This window comes from Barbatula barbatula (assembly GCF_947034865.1).
Source record: "Barbatula barbatula genome assembly, chromosome: 1".
In the NCBI taxonomy this organism is placed as follows: domain Eukaryota; kingdom Metazoa; phylum Chordata; class Actinopteri; order Cypriniformes; family Nemacheilidae; genus Barbatula; species Barbatula barbatula.
In genome coordinates, this window is record NC_136766.1 from 32,351,152 (window position 1) to 32,368,043 (window position 16,892).

Below are 16,892 nucleotides of genomic sequence, written 5' to 3' on the forward strand. Positions count from 1 at the left end.
AGCAGAGACAGCAGACCGTTTTTCTGCTGTGGGTCTGGAGTCCAGGCGTTCATGTTTGTTTGTTAGAGGGCTGTGTTTCACATTCAATTCATTATCAAAGTTTTTATCCAGAAGTCTTTATTTATTTAATACTTGTTTGATGTTCATATACTGTGAGATCTTTTTGTTTAGTTATTTGAACTATGAAGCTTTCAGCGCGGTTTTAGCTGCCTCTTGTTTTGCACTTGAATACGAATCTCCTTCTTATTCCTGCAAAGACTCGAAGAAAAATCATTTAATTTGCGTCATTAAAGAACGTGATCCGACATGTTTCTTATCATGCTGTGTTTTCCCTATATGTGAACTCCGCGTTTGCGCGCGTGCATTTGGCAGGACCTGATAGAACGCAGTTCAATTGAATGATGCTCGTGCCCGGTGTGAGGTAAATAAAAACAAATCTCTAAAACAGTTTGATTGGATTTTTAGAGACAATGCAAATGAATTATATCACAGTTGGGTATGATTACTTCAAAATGACATCACTCATATAAATCGCATTTACTTTGTCCACATTAAAGCCTAAATAATGATGAAAAAGTCTGTTAGGATTCATCAAAATGACACATTTCCTGTAACAAGCTGTAACCATATAGAGTCATTTAATCACAGACACCAAACACTGATAACACACTTCAATAAAACTTTATTTTTTAGTTTAGTTGTACTGAATGTGCCATCTTGCTTTGACGTTTGCGTCATCGGGAACCCTTCAATTGATGCGCTTGATCGGTTTCCATGGTTACACGCAAAGTGTTGTTTAGTGTTGCTAATCGCTGTTCCTGAGAGCACATTTCTACATCCTCGTTGTTATCTAAATTTTGACTTTTCAACTTCATATTTGTGTTGATTATATATATTGTGTTTGTGGTTAATAACTTGTTGGCTTTTTCTGTTGATTCCTTCTGCATTTCTGTCATTTATTGCATTAATTGATCTGTTGTTATTGTTGCAGGGGCGTCAGAACGAGGCCGAGTCAACATGCCGTGTGTTCATTATAAGTTTTTCAGTAAACTTACACACGACACGGTGATCTTTGATGGCCTTCACATCACTCTCGGAGATTTGAAACGTCAAATCATGAGACGAGAGAAACTGAAGCGCTGCGATCTGAGCATCACAAACCACCAAACCAATGAAGGTAAGTTCTGCTATTTTACATGTAAACATTGAATTATTTGCTCTCTTTAAACTGACGCATTGTTTTTTGTAAATTATTAAATGTGATTATGAAAATGACTTCTTATTAGCCTATAGTTTTAAAGGGACATATAAAAAAATACATTTTGGTTGGTGTGGACAGACTGTACGCAATTGTGTGTTTCCCACAGAATACACTGATGATGCGGACATCATCCTCAGTAACACCACGGTGACCGTAAGACGAATCCCTGGAACTGGGGTTAAATCCACATGTAACAGACATGCCAAGTAAGTCACGTGATGATGAAACGAATATGAATCTTTGAATGAATATCAATCAGTCATTGACTCTTTGTTGTTTTGTTTTGCAGTAACTGGTCTGAACCATCAGGTGGATCTTCAAGAGCAGTATGTAAACAAAAGTGTTGACTCGGTTGTTTACGTTGTACTGTATGATCTCTTTAAGCTGGTCAGAGTTGACCATGAAGAAGTCTGGGACAATATCCCCACATGTAATTTAACTATAAATTCAGTAAGTTCAAATTCTTTTTACAAGTACAACATCACATCGCCTTATAAGTTTCACGATTTCTGCAGTCAACTTTGATTTTGACTTCTGCTTTAAAATATCAATCGGTGGGTTTCTGTTTGCATTGTTTTAAGTGTGTTGAGTTTGTCTCTCTGGGTGTGATGGGGTTCTGCCTGGTAATAATAAATCTCTTTGTTCTTCTATCAATAGCAAGTGTCTGGTTCTTCGCTGTCACTGGTGCAGATCTTCAAGGTACCAGAATCCACTGAATAATATGAAAACTATGTGAACTGCAGGCGTATAAAGCATTTATTTCTACATCTACAGACTGAGAATCTGGCTGAGGCAAATGCATCGGAGGAGGATAAAATAAAAGCTGTCATGTTCCAGTCCAGCCGCTTTTACTATCCTGTGAAGTGAGTATAATAACATTCACATCACGAGCAGAATTTTCAAGTGCTCTCCATCATGACTATCATCACTTACCAGTGAAGCACTCAAGCTGGTTGGAGGCCTTCCGCCGAACTATGTGTGCCGTAACTGTGGCATCCCTGGGCATCACATCAGAATCTGCCCAAAGACACGGGTAACACAATACTAAACTGTGGACAGCATTTGTGCGCGTGTTATGCCATGAATGTAAATGCAACATGTTGCTTGTGCCTTCGCAGGATCCAACTTTTATTGGAGGTAAGCGTATGCGGAGAAGCGCAGGCATTCCAGTCAGCTTCCTAATGGAGGTGGACAACCCCAACACGAAGGGAGTGATGCTGAGCAGCAGCGGAAAGCACGTCATTCCCATCATTAATGCGTGAGTTTACAGCTGTCATGTGTGTAGAGACCTCACCATGAACACACGTTTACATTTGGTTGATAATTTGGTTGTGCTTGTTCTGTTTAGTGAGGCTTACGCATCTCACAAGAAAGAGAATCCACCTTTCTTACCCCAGAAGGAGTCCTCGCCGACCTCAGATGAAGATCCGGTGCCTGATGCTTTTCTGTGTCCGATCTGTAAAGATCTGATCACTGATGCTGTGATGACTCCCTGTTGCAGCAACAGCTACTGCGACGACTGTGAGTTTCTGCACAAACAAACGTTATTCAGAAAGTTTCTTTGACCTTTGAGAACAAATGTGATTGTTTGGTCGCAGGTATTCGAACGCGTCTTCTGGATTCGGATGAACATGTTTGTCCCACCTGCAAACAGTCTTGTTTGTCTCCTGATGCTTTGAATATCAACATGTTCTTACGCCAGGTAAGATTGTGAACATCACGTTTGATCTCAAGCATCGAGATCTGTCTTCTTACAAACCGTTTTCTGGTTCTTGCTCACACAGGAAGTGAACCGTTTTAAGAACAGAGCCGAGGGGTCTGGTTTCTCGCTCCACCAGAAACCGCTTCGGTCTCAATCGGCGTGTTCCTCCGCAAGCCCGAGCCTCAGCCATCCATCCAGCTCGTCCGCTTCTGGCCCTCACAGCTCTCGCACCCATTTACCCTCTGGTAAGAGGCGACGGGACTTGAGCGAGAATGATGATGAAGAAAAGGGCTCCTCACCTCTGCACAAGAAAACCAAACATGCTGTTTTGTGAAGAACATGCAGAGCGCTTCATCATCATTATGTATATACTGTATTATGTAAATATTATGTATAAAAATCTACATCCTCGTTGTTGTCTTAATATTGATTTTTGAAGTTCATTATTGTGTTGAATATATATATTGTGTTTGTGGTTAATTACTTGCTGACCTTTTCTGTTTATTTCTTCTGCATTTCTCTAGTTTATAGCACAGTAGACTTAATAAAGAGTAAAGTTTTTTAATATAGTAAATAAAGTTTGAAGAGTGTTTATGAAACCTTTGATTTAGCTGCAATCCTTGCTCTGATACACACACAAACACACACAATACTAATCCACTCAAGCCCCAGAAAAATGTTCATTATTATCTCTATGTAAATACAAGAAGCTCTGTGACTTACAAAAAGCACACAAAATATAAAAGGCACTAAAGTCCTGAATTATGTATTTAATAATTATTATATTTATCAGTCATTTAAAAAAAATATAAATCGAAATATGGTTTTAGCATCTGATGCAATCCTGGTATGCAACATTTGTAATCCTTCCTGTTTCCTCGAGTTACAATTTTATACTTTTAGTTCTTGGATAAGATTATGTGGATAAATCTTTGTGTTTTAAATGCTGAGAAAAAAAGCTCCGATGCTTTTTGATGAGATACAAATATGTGACGTCAAGAAATTAATACAAAATAATCTTTGACCTAAAATACTTTGTTTTTTTAGTAAATGAATATGTTTGTTAACAGGGAGGTAGGCAAACTTCAAATGATGGTGTTTCTTTTTCTCCAGGAGATCTGAACCGACAGCAGAGACAGCAGACCGTTTTTCTGCTGTGGGTCTGGAGTCCAGGCGTTCATGTTTGTTTGTTAGAGGGCTGTGTTTCACATTCAATTCATTATCAAAGTTTTAATCCAGAAGTCTTTATTTATTTAATACTTGTTTGATGTTCATATACTGTGAGATCTTTTTGTTTAGTTATTTGAACTATGAAGCTTTCAGCGCGGTTTTAGCTGCCTCTTGTTTTGCACTTGAATACGAATCTCCTTCTTATTCCTGCAAAGACTCGAAGAAAAATCATTTAATTTGCGTCATTAAAGAACGTGATCCGACATGTTTCTTATCATGCTGTGTTTTCCCTATATGTGAACTCCGCGTTTGCGCGCGCGCATTTGGCAGGACCTGATAGAACGCAGTTCAATTGAATGATGCTCGTGCCCGGTGTGAGGTAAATAAAAACATATCTCTAAAACATTTTGATTGGATTTTTAGAGACAATGCAAATGAATTATATCACTGTTGGGTATGTTTCCTCAAAATGACATCACTCATATAAATCGCATTTACTTCGTCCACATTAAAGCCTAAATAATGATGAAAAAGTCTGTTAGGATTCATCAAAATGACACATTTCCTGTAACAAGCTGTAACCATATAGAGTCATTTAATCAAAGACACCAAACACTGATAACACACTTCAATAAAACTTTATTTTTTAGTTTAGTTGTACTGAATGTGCCATCTTGCTTTGACGTTTGCGTCATCGGGAACCAATTGATGCGCTTGATCGGTTTCCTTGGTTACACGCAAAGTGTTGTTTAGTGTTGCTAATCGCTGTTCCTGAGAGCACATTTCTACATCCTCGTTGTTATCTAAATTTTGACTTTTCAACTTCATATTTGTGTTGATTATATATATTGTGTTTATGGTTAATAACTTGTTGGCTTTTTCTGTTGATTTCTTCTGCATTTCTGTCATTTATTGCATTAATTGATCTGTTGTTATTGTTGCAGGGGCGTCAGAACGCGGCCGAGTCAACATGCCGTGTGTTCATTATAAGTTTTTCAGTAAACTTACACACGACACGGTGATCTTTGATGGCCTTCACATCACTCTCGGAGATTTGAAACGTCAAATCATGAGACGAGAGAAACTGAAGCGCTGCGATCTGAGCATCACAAACCACCAAACCAATGAAGGTAAGTTCTGCTATTTTACATGTAAACATTGAATTATTTGCTCTCTTTAAACTGACGCATTGTTTTTTGTAAATTATTAAATGTGATTATGAAAATGACTTCTTATTAGCCTATAGTTTTAAAGGGACATATAAAAAAATACATTTTGGTTGGTGTGGACAGACTGTACGCAATTGTGTGTTTCCCACAGAATACACTGATGATGCGGACATCATCCTCAGTAACACCACGGTGACCGTAAGACGAATCCCTGGAACTGGGGTTAAATCCACATGTAACAGACATGCCAAGTAAGTCACGTGATGATGAAACGAATATGAATCTTTGAATGAATATCAATCAGTCATTGACTCTTTGTTGTTTTGTTTTGCAGTAACTGGTCTGAACCATCAGGTGGATCTTCAAGAGCAGTATGTAAACAAAAGTGTTGACTCGGTTGTTTATGTTGTACTGTATGATCTCTTTAAGCTGGTCAGAGTTGACCATGAAGAAGTCTGGGACAATATCCCCACATGTAATTTAACTATAAATTCAGTAAGTTCAAATTCTTTTTACAAGTACAACATCACATCGCCTTATAAGTTTCACGATTTCTGCAGTCAACTTTGATTTTGACTTCTGCTTTAAAATATCAATCGGTGGGTTTCTGTTTGCATTGTTTTAAGTGTGTTGAGTTTGTCTCTCTGGGTGTGATGGGGTTCTGCCTGGTAATAATAAATCTCTTTGTTCTTCTTTCAATAGCAAGTGTCTGGTTCTTCGCTGTCACTGGTGCAGATCTTCAAGGTACCAGAATCCACTGAATAATATGAAAACTATGTGAACTGCAGGCGTATAAAGCATTTATTTCTACATCTACAGACTGAGAATCTGGCTGAGGCAAATGCATCGGAGGAGGATAAAATAAAAGCTGTCATGTTCCAGTCCAGCCGCTTTTACTATCCTGTGAAGTGAGTATAATAACATTCACATCACGAGCAGAATTTTCAAGTGCTCTCCATCATGACTATCATCACTTACCAGTGAAGCACTCAAGCTGGTTGGAGGCCTTCCGCCGAACTATGTGTGCCGTAACTGTGGCATCCCTGGGCATCACATCAGAATCTGCCCAAAGACACGGGTAACACAATACTAAACTGTGGACAGCATTTGTGCGCGTGTTATGCCATGAATGTAAATGCAACATGTTGCTTGTGCCTTCGCAGGATCCAACTTTTATTGGAGGTAAGCGTATGCGGAGAAGCGCAGGCATTCCAGTCAGCTTCCTAATGGAGGTGGACAACCCCAACACGAAGGGAGTGATGCTGAGCAGCAGCGGAAAGCACGTCATTCCCATCATTAATGCGTGAGTTTACAGCTGTCATATGTGTAGAGACCTCACCATGAACACACGTTTACATTTGGTTGATAATTGTAGTTGTGCTTGTTCTGTTTAGTGAGGCTTACGCATCTCAGAAGAAAGAGAATCCACCTTTCTTACCCCAGAAGGAGTCCTCGCCGACCTCAGATGAAGATCCGGTGCCTGATGCATATCTGTGTCCGATCTGTAAAGATCTGATCACTGATGCTGTGACGACTCCCTGTTGCAGCAACAGCTACTGCGACGACTGTGAGTTTCTGCACAAACAAACGTTACTCAGAAAGTTTCTTTGACCTTCGAGAACATATGTGATTGTTTGGTCGCAGGTATTCGAACGCGTCTTCTGGATTCGGATGAACATGTTTGTCCCACCTGCAAACAGTCTTGTGTATCTCCTGATGCTTTGAATATCAACATGTTCTTACGCCAGGTAAGATTGTGAACATCACGTTTGATCTCAAGCATCGAGATCTGTCTTCTTACAAACTGTTTTCTGGTTCTTGCTCACACAGGAAGTGAACCGTTTTAAGAACAGAGCCGAGGGGTCTGGTTTCTCGCTCCACCAGAAACCGCTTCGGTCTCAATCGGCGTGTTCCTCCGCAAGCCCGAGCCTCAGCCATCCATCCAGCTCGTCCGCTTCTGGCCCTCACAGCTCTCGCACCAAATTACCCTCTGGTAAGAGGCGACGGAACTTGAGCGAGAATGATGATGAAGAAAAGGGCTCCTCACCTCTGCACAAGAAAACCAAACATGCTGTTTTGTGAAGAACATGCAGAGCGCTTCATCATCATTATGTATATACTGTATTATGTAAATATTATGTATAATAATCTACATCCTCGTTGTTGTATTAATTTAGATTTTTGAAGTTCATTATTGTGTTGAATATATATATTGTGTTTGTGGTTAATTACTTGCTGACTTTTTCTGTTTATTTCTTCTGCATTTCTGTAGTTTATAGCACAGTAGACTTAATAAAGAGTAAAGTTTTTTAATATAGTAAATAAAGTTTGAAGAGTGTTTATGAAACCTTTGATTTAGCAGCAATCCTTGCTCTGATACACACACAAACACACACAATACTAATCCACTCCAATCCCAGAAAAATTTTCATTATTATCTCTATGTAAATACAAGAAGCTCTGTGACTTACAAAAAGCACACAAAATTAAAAAGGCACTAAAGTCCTGAATTATTTATTTAATAATTATTGTATTTATCAGTAATTTTTACATGTTTTTATGAATCGAAATATAATATTATCATCTGATGCAATCCTGGTAAGCAACATTTGTAATCCTTCCTGTTTCCTCGACTTACAATTTTATACTTTTAGTTCTTGGATAAGATTATGTGGATAAATCTTTGTGTTTTAAATGCTGAGAAAAAAAGCTCCGATGCTTTTTTTGAGAAGATACAAATATGTGACGTAAAGAAATTAATACAAAATAATTTTTGACCTAAAATACTTTGTTTTCTTAGTAAATGAATATGTTTGTTAACAGGGAGGTAGGCAAACTTCAAATGATGGTGTTTCTTTTTCTCCAGGAGATCTGAACCGACAGCAGAGACAGCAGACCGTTTTTCTGCTGTGGGTCTGGAGTCCAGGCGTTCATGTTTGTTTGTTAGAGGGCTGTGTTTCACATTCAATTCATTATCAAAGTTTTAATCCAGAAGTCTTTATTTATTTAATACTTGTTTGATGTTCATATACTGTGAGATCTTTTTGTTTAGTTATTTAAACTATGAAGCTTTCAGCGCGGTTTTAGCTGCCTCTTGTTTTGCACTTGAATACGAATCTCCTTCTTATTCCTGCAAAGACTCGAAGAAAAATCATTTAATTTGCGTCATTAAAGAACGTGATCCGACATGTTTCTTATCATGCTGTGTTTTCCCTATATGTGAACTCCGCGTTTGCGCGTGCGCATTTGGCAGGACCTTAGGCCTATAGAACGCAGTTCAAGTGAATGATGCTCGTGCCCGGTGTGAGGTAAATAAAAACATATCTCTTAAACATTTTGATTGGATTTTTAGAGACAATGCAAATGAATTATATCACAGTTGGGTATTGTTAAGAAGTTTTCACCCAATCAGAGCGTCGTTTAATAAATGACGTCAGTCAGTAAGAGACGAACGAAATACGAATGCTCCGATGCAGGAGATTGAAATCTCATCTTTCCTTTAGTAGTGGTTTTATGTGAGCGAGTTACTGACAAGAATGTAAGTTGTTTATTTCCTTTATCCTTTGATGTTATATATGTGTTTAACGTAGGTTATTTGTGTACTTTATTGAGTTATCACGAGCTCGTTTTGCTCACCATCGCGGCAGCTCACGCTAGCGCCCATGCGCCAACGTTTATACGTTTATGTTTAATATAAGTAATACATGAGTACGTTCATAGAGTGAGATATATCTTTATATGGTTGTTTGCCTATATTTGTGTAAATATCGCGTTATGTGCCATTTCTTATATCGGATGTTATTGCCTGTAATGACACTATGGCGTCTCACATAACAACTAACTCTATGTGCGTCCCTTTGAATGCCACCTTGTGGATTATCTAGGAACTGCAATAACTTTAATGACGTTGCCAGTTTATTGCCTTGGTGAAGGTTATTGATTTAGCTGTATATCTAATATTATTGTTATTCTTTATTATTTTCAGACCACTTACTGTTACCACTTATTGTTACTGTTCAACCTGAATCAAGAGTAAACTACAAACTCTGCTTCAAATCTGAGTCGTATGTGTTCTTACCGACAAACCAGTGCGGATACAAATCCACCTATTCCAGTAAATACAGTCCTTAATTAATCCTCCAAAACATTTGGTCCTTCGAGCCGGATGCTGTGTCTACACTGGACTAATGATGTCAGAAGAGCAGAGTGCAGAGTATCAAGATCATGGAGCACGTCCTAGACGTATAGTTCGTCAACCAACTTACTTACAAGATTTCGAATTGCAGTATGCTGGGCTGCCTAGAGCTAATGTCTTTCTGCCTCAGACAGCACAACATCCACATTTGTCAGATGACTTTCAACAGGATGATGAGGGCAGAGACATTCCTATGGCCCATTCACAGGCATCTATTTCTTATCATGATCAAAGAGAAGGGTCTGTTGGATCAACTGATTCGTTAGAATCGCCACGCCTGGCTTTAGAGCCCTGGTATCTTACCACAGATCGTTGGAGTGAGAGAGATGTATACAGCCCTCAACGGAATGGACGTTCGTCACTTCCTGATGTCCAAAGCACAATACGTGATCTGGAACAAGAAAATAAACGTCTTCGTGCAGCTCAGTTATCAATGAGGGAAGAGTTCAGCCAACTTATAGTGATCCAGAAAGGCATGCAGGAGATGCTGGTTAACCAGTCGCAAAGTCAGGGGTCAACTTCTACACCTAGGCCACAGTCCAGAGTATTAACCCCTACAGTTCCCCAGTCTAGAGTTGTAAGTCAAAGGTCGGAATCTTCAGTGCCTATACCAGCCCCTAGAGCCTTTCCAGTACCTGCACCGCGCCACCTTTCTACACCTAAGAATACGGATCCTTATGCAGCTACATTCAGTCGTGCACAGCATGCTCCTCCTTCAATTCAGCCGGGCTCAAAGGCCTTCGTTCCTAATAACATAGACGCTTATATTCCCTCAGATACTGTTGATACTCCCAGAGTTACCCAGGTCACATGGCAGCCAACGACAGAAAGGAGAGCTGCTATTATCTCCACACCTTTTACTCCTTACTCCAATCAGTCGCATGTGGTACCATCTAACATTTCAGGGATGCAGACTAACACTTCAAGACAGGAGATCATTTATAGAGGTCCACAGCCAACTATTCCAGACTTTACTCGTAGAGACCCTAGTGAATTTGCCCGTCTCAAACTAGCCCTTAGCAACCTACTACCTGATGAAGCTACAGAGCTATTCAAATACCAGGTTTTGGTAGATCACTTGAAGTTAACCGATGCTCGCCTCATTGCTGATTCCTTTATTAATTCATCCACTCCCTACTCCGATACCCTGGCAACACTCACTGAACGGTTCGGTCGACCTCATCAGCTTGCCCTGAGCAAAATTGCTGCCATTATGGATGCATCAGATATTCAGCCTGGCGACACTGTAGGCTTTGAACGCTTCGTACTTCAGATACAAGCCTTAGTAGGATTCCTTAAGACATTAGGAACAGAAGGAGACATTGAATTGCATTGTGGATCCCATGTGGCTCGACTTTTGTCTAAGCTCCCTCCAGAACAAAGAGCATCCTTCCGCAGGCACATGAGTTATGAACCTGGATCAGTGTACACGCTGCTTGATCTAGCTAAATGGCTTAATTTCGAATCCTGGTGCCAAGATCCAGAGAGCTTTGGTGGATATAAGCCTCAGAAAGATAGAGCCCGTTCCCTGGTGGATCAACAGAAGGAAACTAAAGCCAAGGTCAGACAGACTACAATCCTTCATGGCTCAAACGAGCCATTTTCTTCAGTACCACCAGTGCCAACCAAGAGTCAAGGCTAAGGCTTTGCCTTCTGTCCATTCTGTGACAGTAAAGAACATTACCTGAGTCAATGTACCACATTCCAGTCCTTAACCAAAGATCAAGTGATTGACTGGATTAAGATTAATAACAGATGCTGGAAGTGTGGACGCAACCATAGAGCTGCACAGTGTACTCTCAAGAAACTTTGCCATCTGTGTAATGGAAAGCACCTCCAAATTCTCCATGAGGTCAACTTTAAGCCAGTGAAGGAAGGGACCTGTTTAGTCAGTTCAACTAGCAAAAGGCTATACTTAGACCGCCCTCAAGGATTCAGCAGCATCCTTCTGAAAGTGGTCAGAGTCATTCTGAAGCATAAGAGACAGAGCCTCGATACTTATGCTGTGCTTGATGATGGTTCTGAACGGACTATGCTGTTACCATCCTCAGCCCAGAGGCTGGGACTTACAGGCCAGGCAGAGGACTTAGCCTTGAGAACTATAAGGCAAGACATCACTAAGCTTTGCGGTTCCTCAGTGTCCTTTCAGATTTCAACTCCATCCCAGCCTGGCAGAAGTTACAAAATAACGGGAGCCTTCACTGCAGAACTACTTAGCTTAGCTGAACATTCCTACCCTGTTGCAGACCTTCAGCGACGGTACCAGCATTTGAAAGGCTTGCCATTACAGCCTATTCACAAAGCCTGTCCCCTGTTACTGATTGGAGCAGATCATCCTCACCTTATCACTCCGATTGAACCAGTCCGTCTCGGTCCACCTGGAGGTCCGGCAGCTGTCAAGACAAGACTGGGTTGGTCTTTACAAGGCCCAGCAAGAGTCTTTGGAGATAATGTGAAATCTCAACAGTGTCTGCACAAAGCCGTTAATCCCTCGATGACGGAGTTGTTCCAGAATGTTGAGAGACTCTGGCAAGCAGACGTGATTCCCAACAGAAATGAGAAGTCTGTCACTAGGTCTAAGCAGGACCAGGAAGCCATTGACTTGCTGCAGTCACAGACTGTTAGAGTACTGATCGATGGTGTAAGTCGCTATGCCACTCCTCTCCTGCGTAGGAAGGATATGCCAATACTTCATGCTTCTATGGAGGCAGTGCTTCCTAACCTCAGGAACACAGAGAAACGCCTGGAGAAAGATCCCAGTAAAGCCGCCGCCTACCAACATGAGATAAAGAAACTAGAGACCTCAGGCTATGCTGTCAAACTCCCATCAGAAGCAGTTAATGCGCAAAGTGAATCATGGTTCATCCCTCACCACCTCGTGCAGCACAACGGTAAGAAACGTGTGGTTTTTAACTGTTCATTTGACTTTGAAGGTCACAACTTGAATAACTACCTACTGCCAGGACCAGCCTTAGGCCCATCCCTGTTAGGTGTATTCCTACGCTTTCGTGAACACCCAGTGGCGATAAGCGGTGACCTTAAAGGGATGTTCCATCAGGTTCGTCTCCTTCCAGCAGATAGGCATCTTCTCCGCTTTGCATGGCGAGACTTGGACAGATCTAAACCACCGGACATCTATGAGTGGCAAGTGCTACCCTTTGGCACTACTTGTAGTCCGTGTTGTGCCATTTATGCTGTCCAGAGACATGTTATGGATCATAGCACTCCTGATGATAATATCAGAACCACTGTAGAAAGGAATTTCTATGTGGACAATTGTCTGAAGAGCCTACCATCACCTCATGAAGCAAGGCAGCTTGTAGACAAGCTCTGTACCCTCTTTGCCAGTGGTGGTTTCGAATTGCGCCAGTGGGCATCTAATGATCCCAGTGTGGTTGACCACCTACCGACAGAATTGAGATCTAGCAGTACCGAATTGTGGCTATCTGAAGATCGTATCGATCTGCAAGAATCTGCATTAGGTTTAAGGTGGCACTGCAAATCAGATCTCCTTGGGTATAATACTCGTCCTGTCAAGTCTGGAGCATGTACCCTTCGACACATCTACAAGGTACTTGCAACCCAGTACGACCCCCTAGGTTTCATAATCCCATTCACCACACGGGCCAAGGTTTTAGTCCAGAGATTATGGGACAAGCAACGAGAATGGGATGACCCAAATCTACCTGATGACCTTTTGAGATCCTGGAAGAAATGGGAGGGAGAACTCCCTACGTTAGCGAGTATTTCACTTCCCCGCTGTGTCACATCCTTAGACGTTGACCAGACTCACACCACCAGACAGATTCACATCTTTTGCGACGCATCCGAGCAAGCATATGGATCTGTCGCATACCTACGTACTGAGGAGGACAGTGGTCATGTCCAGTTAGCCTTTATACTAGCAGGATCCAAGGTTGCCCCGAAACGACATCTGACCATCCCACGATTAGAGCTGTGTGCTGCCCTGAATGGTGCCCAATTAGCCAAACTCTTGAAAACTGAGCTCACTCTAAAGATCAATACAGTGACACTTTGGACAGATTCCACTACTGTTCTAGCCTGGCTCAACTCTGAATCATACAGATTCAAGGTTTTTGTTGGAACCAGGATAGCCGAAATTCAAGAGCTGACTGCAGAATGTTCCTGGCGATATGTGGATTCCAGCAGTAATCCAGCGGACGACCTCACCAGAGGTAAAACTCTTTCTCAGTTATCAGTGCCCAACAGATGGAGTCAGGGACCATCATTCCTGCTTAAGTCTGAGTCAGTATGGCCTGTCACTCCTCCAATACGACCACCGGAAATCAAAACAGAGCAGCGTAAAGGAATTTTCTGTGGCCTTATGAAAGAAGTTGTTGTTCCTGACATCCCTGACCCTACCACACACAACACCTGGAATGAGTTGGTAGAGGCCACGGTTCAGGGTCTGAAAGATACAGGACCACCGTCAGCAGTGGACTACCAAACTGCAGAATGGCATATCTTGCAGAAATCTCAAATGGATAGTTTTCCAGATTAATACAAATTGCTAAAAGCCGGCAAATCTGTACCTTCCACTAGTCGACTACTTGCTCTTGCCCCAGAATTTGACGACTCTTGTCAGCTCATAAGAGTTGGTGGCCGTTTACGTCGAGTTGAAGGACTAGAGATGTCAGCTATACACCCTGCAGTCCTAGACCCACATCATTGGGTTACCAAGTTACTGATCCGAGACTTTGATATTAAACTCTGCCATCCAGGACCTGAAAGAGTATTCGGAGAGATAAGGAGACGCTTTTGGATATTGAGAGGACGAGAAGCTATACGCAAACAACAACATTTGTGCAAAGACTGCCAAAATTGGAAGAACAAACCTGTTATTCCCCGAATGGCAGATCTACCTCCAGCTCGACTCAGACTGCTCAAACCCCCATTCTACAGTACAGGCATGGACTGTTTTGGGCCATTCCAAGTTAAGATTGGCCGACGATGTGAGAAAAGGTGGGGAATCATCTTTAAGTGTCTCACGACACGAAGCGTTCATCTAGACCTCCTTACAGCCATCGATACTGATTCCTTTCTTATGGGCTTAAGGAGGTTTATAGCTCGCCGTGGCACACCTTGCGAGTTATATTCAGACAATGGCACTAACTTTCATGGAGGACAGAGAGAGTTGCAAGAAGCCTTTGCATCCCTTACTCCACAGAACCAGCTACATTTAGCTAAACAAAAGATTTCTTTTCACTTTAACCCACCTGGAGCCCCACACTTTGGAGGTGTGTGGGAAAGAGAAAATAGGTCGGTCAAGACTGCTCTTCGCATCACAGTCAGTTCCCAAGTCGTAACTGAGGAAGTTCTCCAAACAGACCTCATTGAGGTTGAGGGAATGCTTAATAGCAAGCCCCTGGGTTATACTTCCAGTAATGTAGCTGACCTTGACGCTGTTACACCAAATTATTTGCTGATGGGGCGGCCAGATAGCTCACTACCACTCGTAGTTTATCCTGCTACAGAGCTCATGGGTCGAAGAAGGTGGAAGCATAGTCAGGTTCTGGCCGATCACTTCTGGTCAAGTTTCATCCAGCACTACCTGCCTACGCTACAGACCCGCAACAAGTGGCACACAGATGCCAGTGACATTTCTACCGGAACAGTGGTAATGCTGGTCGATCCACAACTACCACGAGCATTGTGGTTGGTAGGCAAAGTTGCGAAGACCTTCCCAGGTTCTGATGGCCATATCATATCTGCTGAGATTCAAGTTAAGGATAAGACCTACATCCGGCCTGTTTCCCGCTTGATCCCCCTTCCTGCATTCACAGATCAAAGGGAACTCGTCTTAGCCCCTCAGACTGATTAATTTAGAGAGTGCAAATATGCTTTGCATATTTGGGGGCGGCAATGTTAAGAAGGTTTCACCCAATCAGAGCGTCGTTTAATAAATGACGTCAGTCAGTAAGAGACGAACGAAATACGAATGCTCCGATGCAGGAAATTGAAATCTCATCTTTCCTTTAGTAGTGGTTTTATGTGAGCAAGTTACTGACAAGAATGTAAGTTGTTTATTTCCTTTATCCTGTGATGTTATATATGTGTTTAAAGTAGATTTGTGTACTTTATTGAGTTATCACGAGCTCGTTTTGCTCACCATCGCGGCAGCTCACGCTAGCGCCCATGCGCCAACGTTTATACGTTTATGTTTAATATAAGTAATACATGAGTACGTTCATAGAGTGAGATATATCTTTATATGGTTGTTTGCCTATATTTGTGTAAATATCGCGTTATGTGCCATTTCTTATATCGGATGTTTTGCCTGTAATGACACTATAATGGCGTCTCACATAACAACTAACTCTATGTGCGTCCCTTTGAATGCCACCTTGTGGATTATCTAGGAACTACAATAACTTTAATAACTTTGCCAGTTTATTGCCTTGGTGAATGTTATTGATTTAGCTGTATATCTAATATTATTGTTATTCTTTATTATTTTCAGACCACTTACTGTTACCACTTATTGTTACTGTTCAACCTGAATCAAGAGTAAACTACAAACTCTGCTTCAAATCTGAGTCGTATGTGTTCTTACCGACAAACCAGTGCGGATACAAATCCACCTATTCCAGTAAATACAGTCCTTAATTAATCCTCCAAAACAGGTATGTTTCCTCAAAATGACATCACTCATATAAATCGCATTTACTTTGTCCACATTAAAGCCTAAATAATGATGAAAAAGTCTGTTAGGATTCATCAAAATGACACATTTCCTGTAACAAGCTGTAACCATATAGAGTCATTTAATCAAAGACACCAAACACTGATAACACACTTCAATAAAACTTTATTTTTTAGTTTAATTGTGCTGAATGTGCCATCTTGCTTTAACGTTTGCGTCATCGGGAACCCTTCAATTGATGCACTTGGTCGGTTTCCATGGTTACACGCAAAGTGTAGTTTAGTGTTGCTAATCGCTGTTCCTGAGAGCACATTTCTACATCCTCGTTGTTATCTAAATTTTGACTTTTCAACTTCATATTTGTGTTGATTATATATATTGTGTTTGTGGTTAATAACTTATTGGCCTTTTCTGTTGATTTCTTCTGCATTTCTGTCATTTATTGCATTAATTGATCTGTTGTTATTGTTGCAGGGGCGTCAGAACGCGGCCGAGTCAACATGCCGTCTGTTCATTATAAGTTTTTCAGTAAACTTACACACGACACGGTGATCTTTGATGGCCTTCACATCACTCTCGGAGATTTGAAACGTCAAATCATGAGACGAGAGAAACTGAAGCGCTGCGATCTGAGCATCACAAACCACCAAACCAATGAAGGTAAGTTCTGCTATTTTACATGTAAACATTGAATTATTTGCTCTCTTTAAACTGACGCATTGTTTTTTGTA